Source organism: Lemur catta, chromosome 9 (assembly GCF_020740605.2).
Source record: "Lemur catta isolate mLemCat1 chromosome 9, mLemCat1.pri, whole genome shotgun sequence".
NCBI classification, from domain to species: domain Eukaryota; kingdom Metazoa; phylum Chordata; class Mammalia; order Primates; family Lemuridae; genus Lemur; species Lemur catta.
Genome location: NC_059136.1, coordinates 91121495 through 91136984, shown reverse-complemented (window position 1 = coordinate 91136984; position 15490 = coordinate 91121495).

The window sequence follows — 15490 nt, the reverse complement described above, 5'->3', positions numbered from 1 at the left end:
TTTTTTTTTGCCACGAGAGATCTGTATTTTTGCTATGAACAAATGTTTTTGTTATTTTAATCTAATAAGAGAAGTTGTAGAAGAGTGAGGGTGCCTAGAAAGGAAATAGCATAATCCTAATATAGATGTTCACATCAGATTATCAATACACAATTTGCTAAGATATAAGCTACTAGAGAGAGCAGGGAACAGAACTCTGAAGGTAGCAATTTATGGGCTTGCAAAGTATATTTATGGGAAAACAAAGGGTTTAAAGCTGTCTCCTAATACCCCTTTCCTGAGTTTATATTGACTTCATAACAAACCAGGCCATAGACAAGATAGGATGCCAGCATTTAGCAATACATGTGGCAAAGACTTTGTAGGCCAACAAAGATCTCATGAAAAAGGAGATATTGACACATTGGAATGCCACTGCCATGTTTTGTCAAGAGTAAGATAAACAGCCCAAGACACGGTAGTGTTTAAATGAATCATATTATGCTAACTCCCTGTGTGACCCAGGACAAGGTCCCCAACCTTCTAAGTCTCTATTCATTCTGCAATGTGATGACGTGTCGACTATATACTCAATCCTGTGTTTCATGAAATGTTTTCCCAGATGATATTTACACTGTATGAGAATCAACCAGGAGCATGAGAGGAGCAGAGTACAATACATTTAAAAATATAAATTTCTGTGTCCTATTCCAGACTTAACATCAGAATCTTTGGGTAAGGATTGGAGTGCAGCCTGAGGGTCTGCATTTTAACAGTTACCTCAGGTGATTCTTAAATACACCAAAGCATGAGGACCACTAATATAGTAATAACACTTTTCACTCCCCTCACACACACTTTTGCAGAGATGATTTTCATTTTGAATCCTTTCAGAGTTTGAGAGTGGCCAGTACTTTTCAAAGTGAAGGCAAAAGGCATTTGAAGAACAGTGGTGGTTTGAATGAATTTGCCCCACTTCCTAATTTCTAGTTTTCTATCTAATTTTCATGGCTCTGCAGGCCCAGTCCTTCTGATTGTATTATGTTCTCTTTAATATCATGCTATTATCCAATATCCATCAGAGACAGGATATATTTGATTTAGGGCTACTGAACATTTTATCAATGGATGAATATCCAACAGGGGCAAGTTTGGTCTTGAAGATGTGAACTGTTTTATAAAAATCTTAATGATGTAAGGGAAATTTAATCATGGTGGGGTCCCTTATCAGTCTACTAACTCTTCAGTCTGTTTGAATTTGGATAAATCACAGGAAAAAAATTGTATATATCCTTTGAACACCTTCCTTTCATGGATATAGTTTACTCTAAATCATAGTTTTACTTTTCTATTCTTTAATCACTATTGCACCAACAAACATTTGCTGCCTTATTTTATTAGTAAACCTGGTTTTTATTTTATAGTTTACAAAAGTCATTATTAAATTTTGGTCTATATATCCAACACTATTTTAAATATCTTTATATTATCCAATATCTACAATGAGTACCCAGTGAATATTTGTCCCTTTCCTTCTGTCCTTAAAAATTACATGATAGTTTGATTTTTCCTATAATAATTCTCCATTGGATTATTGCAATAGTTCCATAACTTAATTCTTCCAATCTAATTTCCTTATGTTCCAGATTAGATAAATCTTGGTAGAGTACTTTTTTGTTCAGCTATTTTCAGTGACACAGTCAATCAAAGTATATATAAACTTCTTTTCTGGAGTATAAAACCCTCCATAATCATATCTGAACATGCTTTCCTAGTTAGTTTTGAGAAGTTGACCTGAAAAGCAAGGTGTGGGCTCTGTGGGTAACCAAAGAAATGTGCTATGGGGAAGATCTGTAAACTTGGTGTAATGAGTGGTTGATGCTTGGGGAGATCAGTGTGGCCTAGAGAAGGGACTCAATCTAGAGATTTACTTCTCTTTTCTGTCATTTCATTACCAGCTTTGTGCCCATGGAAAAGTCTCTTAACCACAAGGTGCCTAGATGTAGGTAAATATGCCAGATCCTAATCTCCTCAAAGGGATTGTTAACAAGATTTTTAAAAAATGCTGCCATTTAAAAAGTGTTCTGTAGTAATAAGATATTGAATTTAGCACTTTTTAGAGCCCCCAATAGAACACCTTTAATTTACTTAAGCCAAAACCAACTGCTGGTATTTATTGCAATGACTCAACAGACTAAAAGAAGTTCAAGAACTTGCTGTATTTTCCTTACCTCTGTGTATAATTTTTTGATATATGTTTTTTACTTTGTTGTTTTATGATAATTATAATTTGACACACAGTTTACAACTGTGCATTACAACTCTGCATTAGAACTAATGCAGAGAAAACTCATATATCCTTCAGTTAGTATCTCCCAATGGTAACACTACATACCATACTACGATATCAAAAAGAAGAAATTGACTATGGACCTAATTTAGATTTTATACTTGCACATTAGAGTTCACCAGTTTTTCATGTATTCCTGTGTGTGTCTATTTCTCCACAGGTGTCTGCCTCTGTGTGTGTGTAGTTGTACGCAATTTTACCATGTGTAGATTCGTATGACCAGTCAAGATACAAGACAGTTCCATCACCTCAACTATCCATCTTGTTGTCCTCTTATGACTTCATTCACTTCCCTTCTAACCTCCATTCACACTCCTAATCTGTGGCAACCACTGATCTATTATCCATTTTCATAATTTTGTCATTTCAAGAATGTTATACAAATAGAAGCATATAATAACTGACCTTTGAGCATTGCCTTTTTTCATTCAGCACAGTTGCCTGGAGATTCATCCAAACTGTGGCACGTATCAATAATATGTTCCTTTTTACTGCTGAGCAGTATTCCCTGGTATGTATGTTCCACAGTTTGTTTAATCATCTATCCACTGCAGAACATGTGATGTGGGTTAATTTCAGTTTCAGGCTATTATGAATAAAGATACCAGGCATGCTCATGAACAGCTTTTTGTGTAAATGTAATTTTTCATTTCTCTGGCCTAAATGTCCAAGGTTGAAATGATGGGTTATGTGATATTTAAATGTTTAATGTTTTACAAAAATGCAAAACTGTTTTCCAGAGTGGCTTTGCCATTTTACATTCCTGCCAGCAATGTATGAGTGATGCAGCTTCTCCACATCCTGTCAGCATTTAGTGCTGTCACTATTTTTTACATTATCCATTATGATAGGTCTGTGTTGATATATGATTGTGATCTTAATTTGCAATTCCCCCATGACTAATATAGCTGAATACTTTTTCATGTGCTTAATTGTCATTAGTATATCCTGTGGTATAATGTCTGTTCACATCTTTCATTCATTTTGTAATAGGGCTGTTTGGGTTTTTTTTATTTTTAGCTGTTAAACTTTGAGAATTCTTTATATATCCTACATTCTAATCCTTTGTTGAACATGTGATTTGCAAATATTTTCTTCCCACCTGTAGCTTGTGTTTTCACCCTCTTAACAGGGTCTTTCACAGAAAAAATTTACATTTTGAGGAGGTCTAATTTATCAATTTTTCCTTTTATAGATCATGCTTTTGGTGTTACATCTAAGAACTCCTTGCCTACCCCTAAATCACAAAATACAATTGAATAGGTAGGTAAAAATCAAAAGATTAGAAAATTACATGTCATGTTAACCATTTTTTTTTTATAAAAAAGCAGGGAATCTACTGTAATATCAGACAAAGTATACTTCAGGTCAATAAAATTACCATGAACATAGAAGACCATTTGATAATGATAACTGAGTCAACCCACCAAGAATATATAGCAATCATAAATGTGTATGCACCAAATAATAGAGCTTCAAAATACATGAAACAAAAACGAATAGACTGAAAGGAGAAATAGACAAACTCCCAATTATAGTTAGGAATTTGAATACCTAACCAGCAGTCACTGTTAGAACTATATAAGACAAAAAATGAGCAAAGATACAGAAGAATTGACGAAAAACATCAACTAACAGAATCTCATTACTGTCTTTAAAACATTCTACTCAACTACAACAAAATAAACATTTTTTTCAGGGGCTGGTAAAACATTTACCAAACCAGACCACATCCTGAGTCCTAAAACAAATTTCATCAAATTTAAAAGACTTGAAACCTTGTATGGTTCTCTGACCATAATGTATCAAATTGGAAATCAATAAGAGAAAGACAACAGGAAAATCTTCAAACAAATGGAAACTAAATAACACATTTTTAAATAATCTATGGAAATTTCAAAGGAAATTTTAAAATACGCAGAATTAATGAAAATAAAAATATGATATCCCAAAAATTGACAGATGCTGCTAAATCAATAAAAAGGAAAGCAATAGAGAAAATTTAATAAAACCAAAAGTTGGTTCTTTGAAAAAAATCAATAAAATTTATAAGCCTCCATAGTGACCGACCAAGATAAAAAAAGATAACCATCAACAATATCAAGTGTGAAACAGAGGATGTTACTATAGACCTTGCAACCATTAAAAGGTTAATAAGGGAATACTATGAATAATTTTGCTCTCATGAATTTGACAACTTAAAAGATGTTGACCAATTTCTTGAAACTACTTTCTATCAAATTTCTATCAAAATGAATAGATAACTTGAATTGCCCTAAAAGCATAAAAAATAAAATTTGTAATTATAATCTCCCTGCAAAATTGCCAATGCTAGAAGCTTCATTGACAATGCCATCAAACATTTTAAAAAATTAATGCAAATCTTATATAATCTTTTCCAGAATAGAAGGGGAGTCAATAATTACCATCTCGTTTTATGACGATGATATAACCTTGATATCAAACCAGGCAAAGACAGTACAAAAAAAGAACATTACAGACCAATATTTCTCAGGAGCTTAGATGCAAAAATCTCTAACATATTAGCAAACTAAATCCAATAACGTATAAAAAAATTATAGACAATAATCAAGTGGGATTTATTTCAAGCATGTTGACTGGTTAACATTTGAAATCAATCAATGTAATCCACTATCTCAACAGGTTAAAGAAAAATAATAATATGATTGTATCAATTGATACGGAAAGTAATTTTATAAAATCCAACATCTATTTATCACCCAAAAAAAAATCTGTTAGGAATAGGAGGAACTACCTCAACTTGAGAAAGTACATCTACAAAAAAAGCTTGCAGAAATATCATTCTTAATAATTTTCCCCCCCAAGACTGGAAACAAGGCAAATATGTCCATTCTTACCAACCTTATTCAATATAATACTGAAAATTCTGGCCATCACATAAAATAAGGCAAGAAAAAATAATAAAAGGCATGTAAATTGGAAAAAAAGAAATAAAACTGTCCCTATTTACAGATGACATGACTGTCTACATTTAAAAAAAAGTCCCAAGGATCAACCAAAATAACTTGAACTAAGTGATTCAGAAAAACCATAGGATACAAGATCAATGTACAAAAACCAATTGTGTTTCTATATGCTACCAATGAACACATGAGCAATGAAATAAAATTTTAAAAATAGAATACTATTTTCAATTGTATAAATAGTGAAATACTTAGGGGTAAATCTGACTAAACACAAACAGGATTTGTTTGCTGAATACTACAAAAGACTAATGAAATAACTCAAAGAACATTGGTGGTACATACCATATTTGTAGATAGAAAGACTCAGCATAGTAAAGATGACAATTTTTCCTAAGTTGATAATATAGGGTTAGCCACAATTCCTATCCAAATAACAGCACAGATTTTGTATATATGGACAAGAATATTCTATAATTTATGTAGAAATCCAAAAGAATTAAAATAGCTAAAACAATTTTGAAAAAGAAACTGGAAGGAATCACTCTACTTGTTATTGAGGCTTACTATATAGCCTCAGTAATTACTAGAGTGGAGTGATTGACACTTGGATCAATTAAATAGAATAAATAACCCAGAAATAGAAACCCCCACAACTGATTTTTGACAAAGACACAAGGAAATTAAGTAGAAGAAAATTACCTTTTGAACAAATGGAGATGACGGCATTGACATAACCTCAACATAAATCTCACATCTTATACAAAAATCAACTCAAAATGAATTGCTTAGATATGAAATTATAGATTAGATGTAGATATGAAATTATACATTTTGTAGAAAAGGAGTTTCTCATAGACAACTAGTTTTGGGTGATAGGTTTCAAATACATTGCCAATTTCTATCTTTTAATCAGTGAATTCAGACCATTTACACTTAATTATTGCTATGTTAGGACTTTAGTATGTCATATTATTATTTGTTTTCTGTTCATGTCCTCTGTCTCTCATTCCTCTGTCTTCTTCCTTTAGGTTATTTGAATATTTTTAGGACTCCGTCTTGTTTTATTTATACTGTTTCTGAGTATATTATTTGGTATAGTTTACTTACTGGTAGCTCTGGGCATTACAATCTACATATGTAACTTATGAAAGCCTCGTGATACTTATGTTTCACCACGTAAATGAAGTATTGAAATCTTAGCGCCATTTGGGTCTCTTTATACTCCCCCCATTTTAAATAAAATTCTCTTTAGTATTTCCTCTGTATACATTAAGCACCAGAACAGATATTAAAATTTTTCTTTAGTCATTAGATATGATATAAAAACTCTTAAGGAGAAGATTAATCCATATTTGACCCTGTTTTTACCTATTACGTTTTTTCCTTTTTTATCCAAACATCCATTCCTTCTTATGCTTTCCTTTCAATTCTGTTTGGAGAACTCTCTTTATCCATTCTAAGTAATTCTCATAATTTCTTCAACTGAGACCATCTATTTTCCTCTTTTTTCCTAAAGAATAGTTTCGTTGAATACAGAATTCACATTGATGGTCTTTTCCTTTCAACACCTGAAAAACTTTATTGTTTACTCTATAGTTTCAGAGAAGAAACCCACCATCACTGAAACTTAAGTTCCCCTGTGGGCCATGTGTCATTTTTCTCTGGTTGCTTTTAAGATTTTTTTTTTCCTTTGTCTTAGTCTATAGAAGTTATGATGTATCTTGGTGAGGATTTCTCTCAGTGTGTCCTATTTGGGTTTTGGTCATATTCTTCAACCTGGAGTTCGTGTCTTTCACTAATTTTGAAAAGCTTTCAGACATTATTTCTTCAGTCTTTCACCCCCACATGTTCTCTTCTTTCCTTCTGGGAATCTGATGTTATGAATAGCAGCACTAAAAAATGGACATGAGTATGGCTCTTGTGTTATTTTACTATCAAACATCTAGAGTGATCTGTGCTCTCTATGAATCATTTATTCAATCCTATGTTTGAATATTAGATTTTTCACTCATCATTCTACAATTATTGAAGATCATGACTTCATAGCCTCCAAATCCCACTCTTTGCATTGATTCTTTTCTTTCTTTATATTTTGACCTTACTGAATCAGTGCAACATTAAGCCTATCCAGATTATTTGACCACTTTCAGTTTTCTTCAATGGCCCATTCTCCTTATTTTCTAAACTTTAATTCAAGAATTTTCCATGTTTTGTACTTAGATTTCCTGTCATATAACTACCTAATCTATGCCTCAAGGCCTACTATTTTCCCTGGTTCTAGATAAATATTTTTGACGGTCTAGTTGACATTAACATCTGGGCTTCTCAAAAAAATTTTCAAGCCTGAAATACCTGAAAATAGATCTTTCTCTTATAAAAAATTTTACTCCTAATGTCCTGATGACTCCAGGCAGTCTTCAAAATACAGATGGAAAGTGAAGCCACAAGATTTTTAATATTGCCCCAAATGAATGGGTATTGTGGACTGAGACAAGAAACAATAACAGAACCCTGAGCACAGCTAACATTTAAGAGACAGGCAAAAGGAGAAAGAGTGGCAAAGGGAAAGCTCTTAAAGGAAAGGGAAGGTAAGAACAATTTTGGGAAAAAAATGCAATGTCACAGAAGCAAAGCAAAAAGAGTTTTTCAAAAATGAAGAAGAAATCAGAAGTGTTCTTGCTACCAAGAAGATTTTAAAGGTGAGAGATGAGCTATAGAGAATGGAATTCTTAATAATTAGGCCCACAGGGTCCTCAGTAAGAGTAGTTACAGAGAACCAGTTTGTTCAAAAGCCAATTAGCAGGAGGCAGAGAAATCAGTCAATGAGTGGAGGTAAAGTGGAGAGAGCAAAGGCAGATAGATTTAAAAGCAACCTCTCTGTTAAAGAGAGAAGTAGGCTATAGTGACAGAGGGATGTGAGATGAAGTAGGAACTTTTTATCATAAATATGTGAGTATGTTTAATATTGACAGGAAAGAACCTGGAAGCAATTAGAGCTGGCCAAGTTGAATACAGAGAAGACCAGATTACCAATTGAGAACAAGGTGTATGTGCATGGTGTATATGTGTATTGTGTGTGTACATTTTGGGGAGAGTGTGATCCAAGAAAAAATATCAGAAAAGGTCATTAAACAGGAGGAGAAAAATCTTTTCCTTCATTCAGAGGAATTAATATTTTCTCCTCCATTCCCATTTATGTTCCCTTCAAGGTATTATTAATATCTTATATCAAGATTATAATTATTTCTTGAAAACTGAACTCTCAAATTACCAAAATTTGTCTGCATAGAGCTGCCAAAAATATTCTCTATTAGAGAAGCTTTTAATATTTTACAAACTGGAAAAGAATCCTCTCTCTACTATTTATTTGTCAAATTGGGCTACTTACATAACTTTTTTGTGCCTCAGTTTCCTCATTTGAAAAATGGTAATAGTACCTACCTCATAGAAGTATTGTTAGAATTAAAATGGTAAGAACAGAAACATGACAAAGGCTCAATAATATTAGCTATTATCATCAACTATCACATCAAAGTCTAAACTTCTCTGCTTGACCTTCAGAAATTCTTGCTAGAAGTTGTCATGTCATACTTATTCCAAAGCTGGCCAAAAGTGTTTCCCTCATTATTCTATGAAAAATTACTGCATTCATTGTCTCTTAGTGTGCTTCCTCCTATAATTCTCACTGTACAAGTTTATCATAATCATATTTATCTTCAACTTAATACACCAAATTGTATAAAGTATTCTTTAAATGTTCCTATATTGACTAAATTTTCTTTTCACTTAGTCAATATCACTATGAACATCACCAAATTATGTATGCTATAAATGATTATAGTATTACTTATAAACGTTTCTTTAAATTTTTTGTAATCATTAGTCTTGTCTCCCAAACAAGTTGTTAACTAATTAGACTATGATTATGTGTTAGGTTAATAATTATGTATGGGCATCTGTGTGTGATTGTATGTCTTTCACATTAACTGGGCAGTGTTGGGCTCAAGTCTATCTGAGTCACATGAAGAAGAATATACAAATAGGGACCTAACCCTCACATAATACCCACCAATAAAACTCTAGTGAGTATAATCTATTAACTGTAATTACAAAACTCCTACAGAAAAGCCACTTTAAGCAACAATGAATCACCTCAAAAACTAGCAAGAACCAATAGCCAAAACTTCAGAACATAGAAATATACACAATATGAAATAAGTATGTTTTGTACATTTAAGAAATTAAGATATAGCATAGAAAATATGACACAGGGACAAGATACTATTTTTAAAAGGCAAATTGGAACATCTTTAAAAGATTAAAAATGTTGTAATTAAAATTTCAATGGTTTGGATAGATACTATATTAGAATTACAATTCGCTGAAAGAAGAATTACCATTGTCCCTCAGTATATACAAGGGATTAGTTCCAAGACGCCTTCGTATACCCACATATGCTCATACTCAAGTCTCAGTCTGCCCTGCAGAACTTATGTATAGGAAAAGTCAGCCCTTTGTTTACATGGGTTCTGCATCCTGCAAATGCAGTGTTTGGTTGAAAAAAAAATCTTTGTAGATTTACTTAGATAGAGTAGGTGGAGCAAAATGGCTGAATAGAATTCTCCAGGGGTCATTCCTCCGCAGGAACACCAAATTCAACAACTATCCATGCAAAAATGCACCTTCAGAAGAATCAGGCAAGTGATCACAGTATCTGGTTTCAATATTATATTAAAGAAAGTGGTATGTTGAAGGTGGCAGCAAAGACAGTCTTGCATTGCCTACAACACCCCTCGCCCATCCCCCATCAGTGTGGTGCCACTGCCAGGTAAAGAGAGAATCTGTGCATCCAGGGGAGGAAGAGAGAAGTGATTGTGGGACTTTCCATTAGACACCACCTTGTCACGGGGAACACAGTACAGGGCAGAATTCTTCCAGCACCATGGAGGGAGCTTTTAGAACAGCCCAGCTAGCGGGAAATCTTCCACCTCAGTGGTAGAAACCTGAGTGCTAGGTAGCTCTATCACTGGCTGACAAAAGCAGCTTGGGGTCTAGAATAAATTTGAAAGGCAGACTTTGAAGGCCACATAGTACATGGCCAAGTCCTGTGACTATGCTGGCTCAGAGCTGGTGGACTTGGGGTGACCATGACTCAGAGAGACACCAGCAATGGTGGCCAAGTGATTACCTGTATCACCCTTCCCCAATTCCAGGCTGTGCAGCTTGGTGTGAGTCTTTTCCCACTTGGGGAAAAGAAAGGGAAGAATACAAAGCATTTTGTCTTGCAACTTGGATACCAGCTCAGCTATAGTAAAATAAAGTACCAAGCAGACTTCTGAAGACCCTGGTTCTAAGCCTTAGTTCCAGGAGGGTATTTCTAAACACACACTGGGCCAGAAAGTAACCTACTTCCCTGAAGGGAAGAAACCAGTCCTGACAGGATTCACCATCTGCTGACTAAACAGCTCTTGGATTTTCAATAAACATTAGAGGTAGGCAGGCAACAGTCACTACGGGCTTTGGGTGAGACTGGGCTGGCCTCAGATGTAGCCTGGTACTGGTTACCATGAGGGAGTGCCCACAGCCCTCCTCCTCTAACTCCAGCAGCCCAGCACAGAGAGTGGGCAAAGAGTGTGAGAGACTTTGCCTGGTCCTGGTAATCCAGAGAATTCTCCCATATCTTACCTAAGTCCTCCAAGGTGGTATCACCAGGAGTCTAAAGACTTATAGCATTACTGGCCTTAGTGCACTGCCAGTGCTGAGATGGCTCCAGTGACCAAAGACTTAGATCACAACACTTAATTCCCTTTGAATACCTGGAAAGCTTTCTAAAGAAGTATTGTTTTAAATACATCCAGACTGAGAAGATTAGAATGAATACCTAACTCTTCAATGGCAAACATCAATGAACATGCACAACAATCAAGAACATTCAGGAAAACATGACCTCACCAAACAAACTAAATAAGGTTCCAGTGACCAATCCTGGAATAATGGAGATATGGTACCTTTCAGACAAAGAATTCAAAACAGCTGTTCTAAAGATGCCCAATGAACAACAAAACACCACAGAGCAGGATTTCAGAAGCCCATCAGAGAAATTAAACAAAAAGATTGAAATAACAAAAAAAAAATCGAGCTGGAATTCTGGAGCTGAAAATTTCAATTGGCAAACCAGGAACACATCAGAGTCTCTCAAAAGCAGAATTGATCAAGTAGAAGAAAGAATTAGTGAGCCTGAAGACAGGATAGTTAAAAATACACAGTCAGAAGAGAAAACAGAAAAATGAATAATTAAGAATGAACACACGTACAAAATCTAGAAAATAGCCTCTAAAGGGTAAATTAAAAGTTATTGGCTTAAAAGAGGAGGTAAAGAGTGACAGATTGGAGTAGAAAGTTTATTCAAAGAAATAGAACATTCCAAACCTAGAGAAAAATATCAATATTCAGGTACTAGAAAATCATAAACCACCAAGAAGATTTAACCCAAACAAAACCATCTCAAGGCATTTAATGATCAAGCTCCCAAAGGTCATGGGCAAGGTAAAAGTCCTAAGGAAAGCAAGAAAAAAGAAAAAATAACATATAAAGGAGTTCCAATGTGTCACCACCCTTTGAAAGCTATTTTTGTCAGTTTTTGCTTTATGTATGTTGGTGCTGTGTTGTTAAGGGCATATATGTTTATAGTATAAGATATATGTAATATAAAAATGTTAGTGCTATATTCCTCATTCCTTTTTTGTGGTAATATTATTATACATATTATATCTACTAATGTTATAAACTTCATACATTCTTATAATGAATTTACCACTCATAGTCATTCCTTAGCTCAAAACAGTTTCATTTCTACCTATCCTCTTTGTGCTATTATTGGCAACCATATTACAAATATATTACATTTCAATATGCTATTGGCCCAGCAATACATTATAATACATATTGTTTTATGTAATTGCTTCCAGATTAGTTAAAATGAGAAAAATATGCATTTATACTATCTTTTATTATTACATAATTATTTTACCAGTACTCTTTGTTTCTTCATGTGGATTCGGATTATCATCTGTCATCACCTGCTGTCAGCCTGAAGAATTTCCTTTAGTATTTCTTGTAACAAATTCTTTCAGTGTTGGTTTATCTGGGAATGATTGTCTGAGAATTTCACCTTCACTTTTGAAAGATACTTTGCTGCATGTAGGGATCTTGATTTACAGTTTTCATCATTAAACACTTGAATATGTTATCTCACTACCTTTCTGCTGAAAAATCAAGTGTTCATCTTGTTAAGAATCCCTTGCAGCTGAAGAATCATTTTTCTATTACTGCTTTCAAAATTTTCTCCTTGTCTTTGACTTTCAGTATTTTTGCTATGCTGTGTCTGTTTGTGGATTTCCTTCTGTTTACTCTACTTGTAGTTTGTTTAAGTTCCTAAATGTATAAATAGGTGTTTTTCAATACATTTGGGGAGTTTTCAACAACTATTTCTTCTAATATTTCTCTGTTCATTTCTCTCTCATCTCTCTTTCTAGTACTTCCATTACCTATTTTTGGTATGATTAACAGTGTCTTAGTATTCTATGGGACTTTCTTCATTTTTCTTTATTATTCTTTTCTCTGTTTTTTAGACTGCATTATCAATCTACCTTCAAGTTTGCTAAATCTTTCATTTATATTTGAAATATACTGTTGAGCCACTTTAGTGATATATTCTTTTTAGTTATTGTACTTTTCTATTCCAAAACTTCCATTTTTTAAAATAATTTCTTTTTATTGATATTCTTTATTTAACACAACATTATTATTATATTGTCCTTTATTTCTTTAGTCAATATTCCTTTAGTTTTTTTGAACATGTTCATAATGGCTGTTTTGAGGTCTTTTCCTGTTAAAATCCACATCTGATCACTCTCCCAGGCAGTTTCTCCTGTCTGATTTTATTTCTAGTGTATGATCATACTTCCTTGTTTCTTTGTGTGTCTCAAATTTTTTTGTTAGAAAATAAATATTTGAGATAACATATTATAGTAACTCTGGTTCCTGGTTTCCCCTCACAGTGTGGCCTGTGATTTTTATTTTCTGAGTTTTTTCTTTGGTGACTGGCTGGATTGTTTTAGTGTAGCCCATTTTCCCTTCCATATTATTAAGCCTATTGACTTTGATTCTAAAGGAGGTACAACTTTGGGCATACCTACAGTTACTGTGGAGTTACAGTGGTTTTAGCAGAGTTCCTTCTTCTCTTTCCTTGACCACATCTAGCTTTTAGGTTCCATTAAATTGTGGGCTGATTGCTCTATTATTTCAAAAATATAGAGAAGTGTAAATTGCTCTACAAACTAATCTAATCAAATTTGAGCTCCTTTGAAGGAACAGTTCTCAAATTCAGTGTTTGGTATTTGTTCTGACCCAGGACAGCTTTTCCCAACCTTCTCCTCCCCCAGTTCTCTCCTGCCAGCTAACAAGCTTACAGTTTAGCCTGTATGTTGAATCCCTTCCCAATTGTTCCTCACCACAACTTTCCACCGTTTTTGAGAAAACCCTTAAGCTTAAACTTCTCCATGCTCCATAGCAAATGAAGTCAGTCATTTTGGAACAAATTTAGAGGGTATTTGTTTTACAGCCTGTTTCTCATTCCAGACAAAATCTCTAAGCCAGGGCCCTGAAGCTGGAGTGTGTGTGGGGGGGGCAGGGGGGAGCGCGGATAATCAATTGCAAATTTGTCTGTCTGATGTCTCTACTCTAGGAGCTGAATGCTTACTGGAGGGGAATGGGCATCAATCAGCCCAGGGTCTTCTTGGCTTGCCTCTTCTAGCATGGAACCACTGTCGTATGAGCCAGGGAAGGGGAGTCACTGCCAGAGTATTCTCTGTAGCTTGCTGCCCAAGATAGAGCCTCTATTTATAAGAGGAGGCTGAGCAGAGGATTGGAGCCCTGCTTCTCAACTGCATTTGTCCAGAACTTAGCCTCAGGAATAGGTAGTAGATGGTGGCATGACAAATGCTGACATCCTGCTTCTCCCAAGAAGAAAGCACTCCAACTGGGTGTTGGGGGAGAAAGGAGTCCTGTGTTCTTGGCCTTGTCAGTCTGTAATGCAGTTTCCACTTTCTGAGCTCAGAGAGAAGAGGAAAGGAGTGGTCTTGGTTGAAATACCTCAGAGTCTTGCCTTTTCTACTGATTTTATAGATTTTCCTAAACATATGTTTCTTTATTTTTATGCCTGAAAGACCATTTTCAAGGGCTTTAAGTGCTTGTTGGTGTTTTTAAAAAATAATTTTCACCAGCTTCAACAGGGAGTAGGTCTACAAAGCTCCTCACAATGTAATGCTGGAAGTCAATCCTCCTTTATATTTACATTTTATCATTTTAAATTATTGGCAGAGTTTTTATATCCCAACTAACACAGATAATTTCATGGAAATTAAACATCTAAATCAGATGTTGGTGTATGTTCTTCATAGGAAAATGATCCCACATATGCTTTTTAATTAAAAATTACATGAAATATAAATAGTGATTTTTAAATTTAATATAGCTTACATTGTGCTTTCTTAAAAACATTTATATTGCTTCTTTTCTAGTTTGTTGTACTGACCAACACTACTACACATGCCAACAAAAGTTAATAAATGAGACTAAGTAACACTAGAGAAACAGTGTAAAATACATTCCTTAAGGAGATTGACCTTATATTAAATTATATGCTTGCTAAAGGATAAGAAAAAGTTAGTGAGCAATCAAAAAGAAAATATCAGACCAAGTCAAATCATGTCTGAAGTCAAAATTAATTTAGTTAAAATTTTTACATGTGACTTATTGATCATGGTAACACAGATCTTATAAATGATATTAAATCTATAGACATATTTTAATGGAATATAAAATATAAGAACCTTACAAAAATTTTACATTGAAATTTGACAGATAAAGTTCTCTGGATGTTAAGCATTTATCCCAATAATAAAGTTGTCTTTTGCTTTCATGCTTTATGTTGAATAATCAATACACTTTTCAGCTTGAAATAACCCACATAGAATTGCACCTTAAACAGAGTATAAACTCTCTCAACAGAGTGCCAATGAGTGAGAAATAAGACACCAGGAGCTTAAGAAATTTTTCTAATGGTAAATTGGCTCCAAATAATTTCAACTCAGTATTCTTTTAAAGAACAGAACTTACAAATAGATGACAATGTTCTGGAGACTTAGGGTCA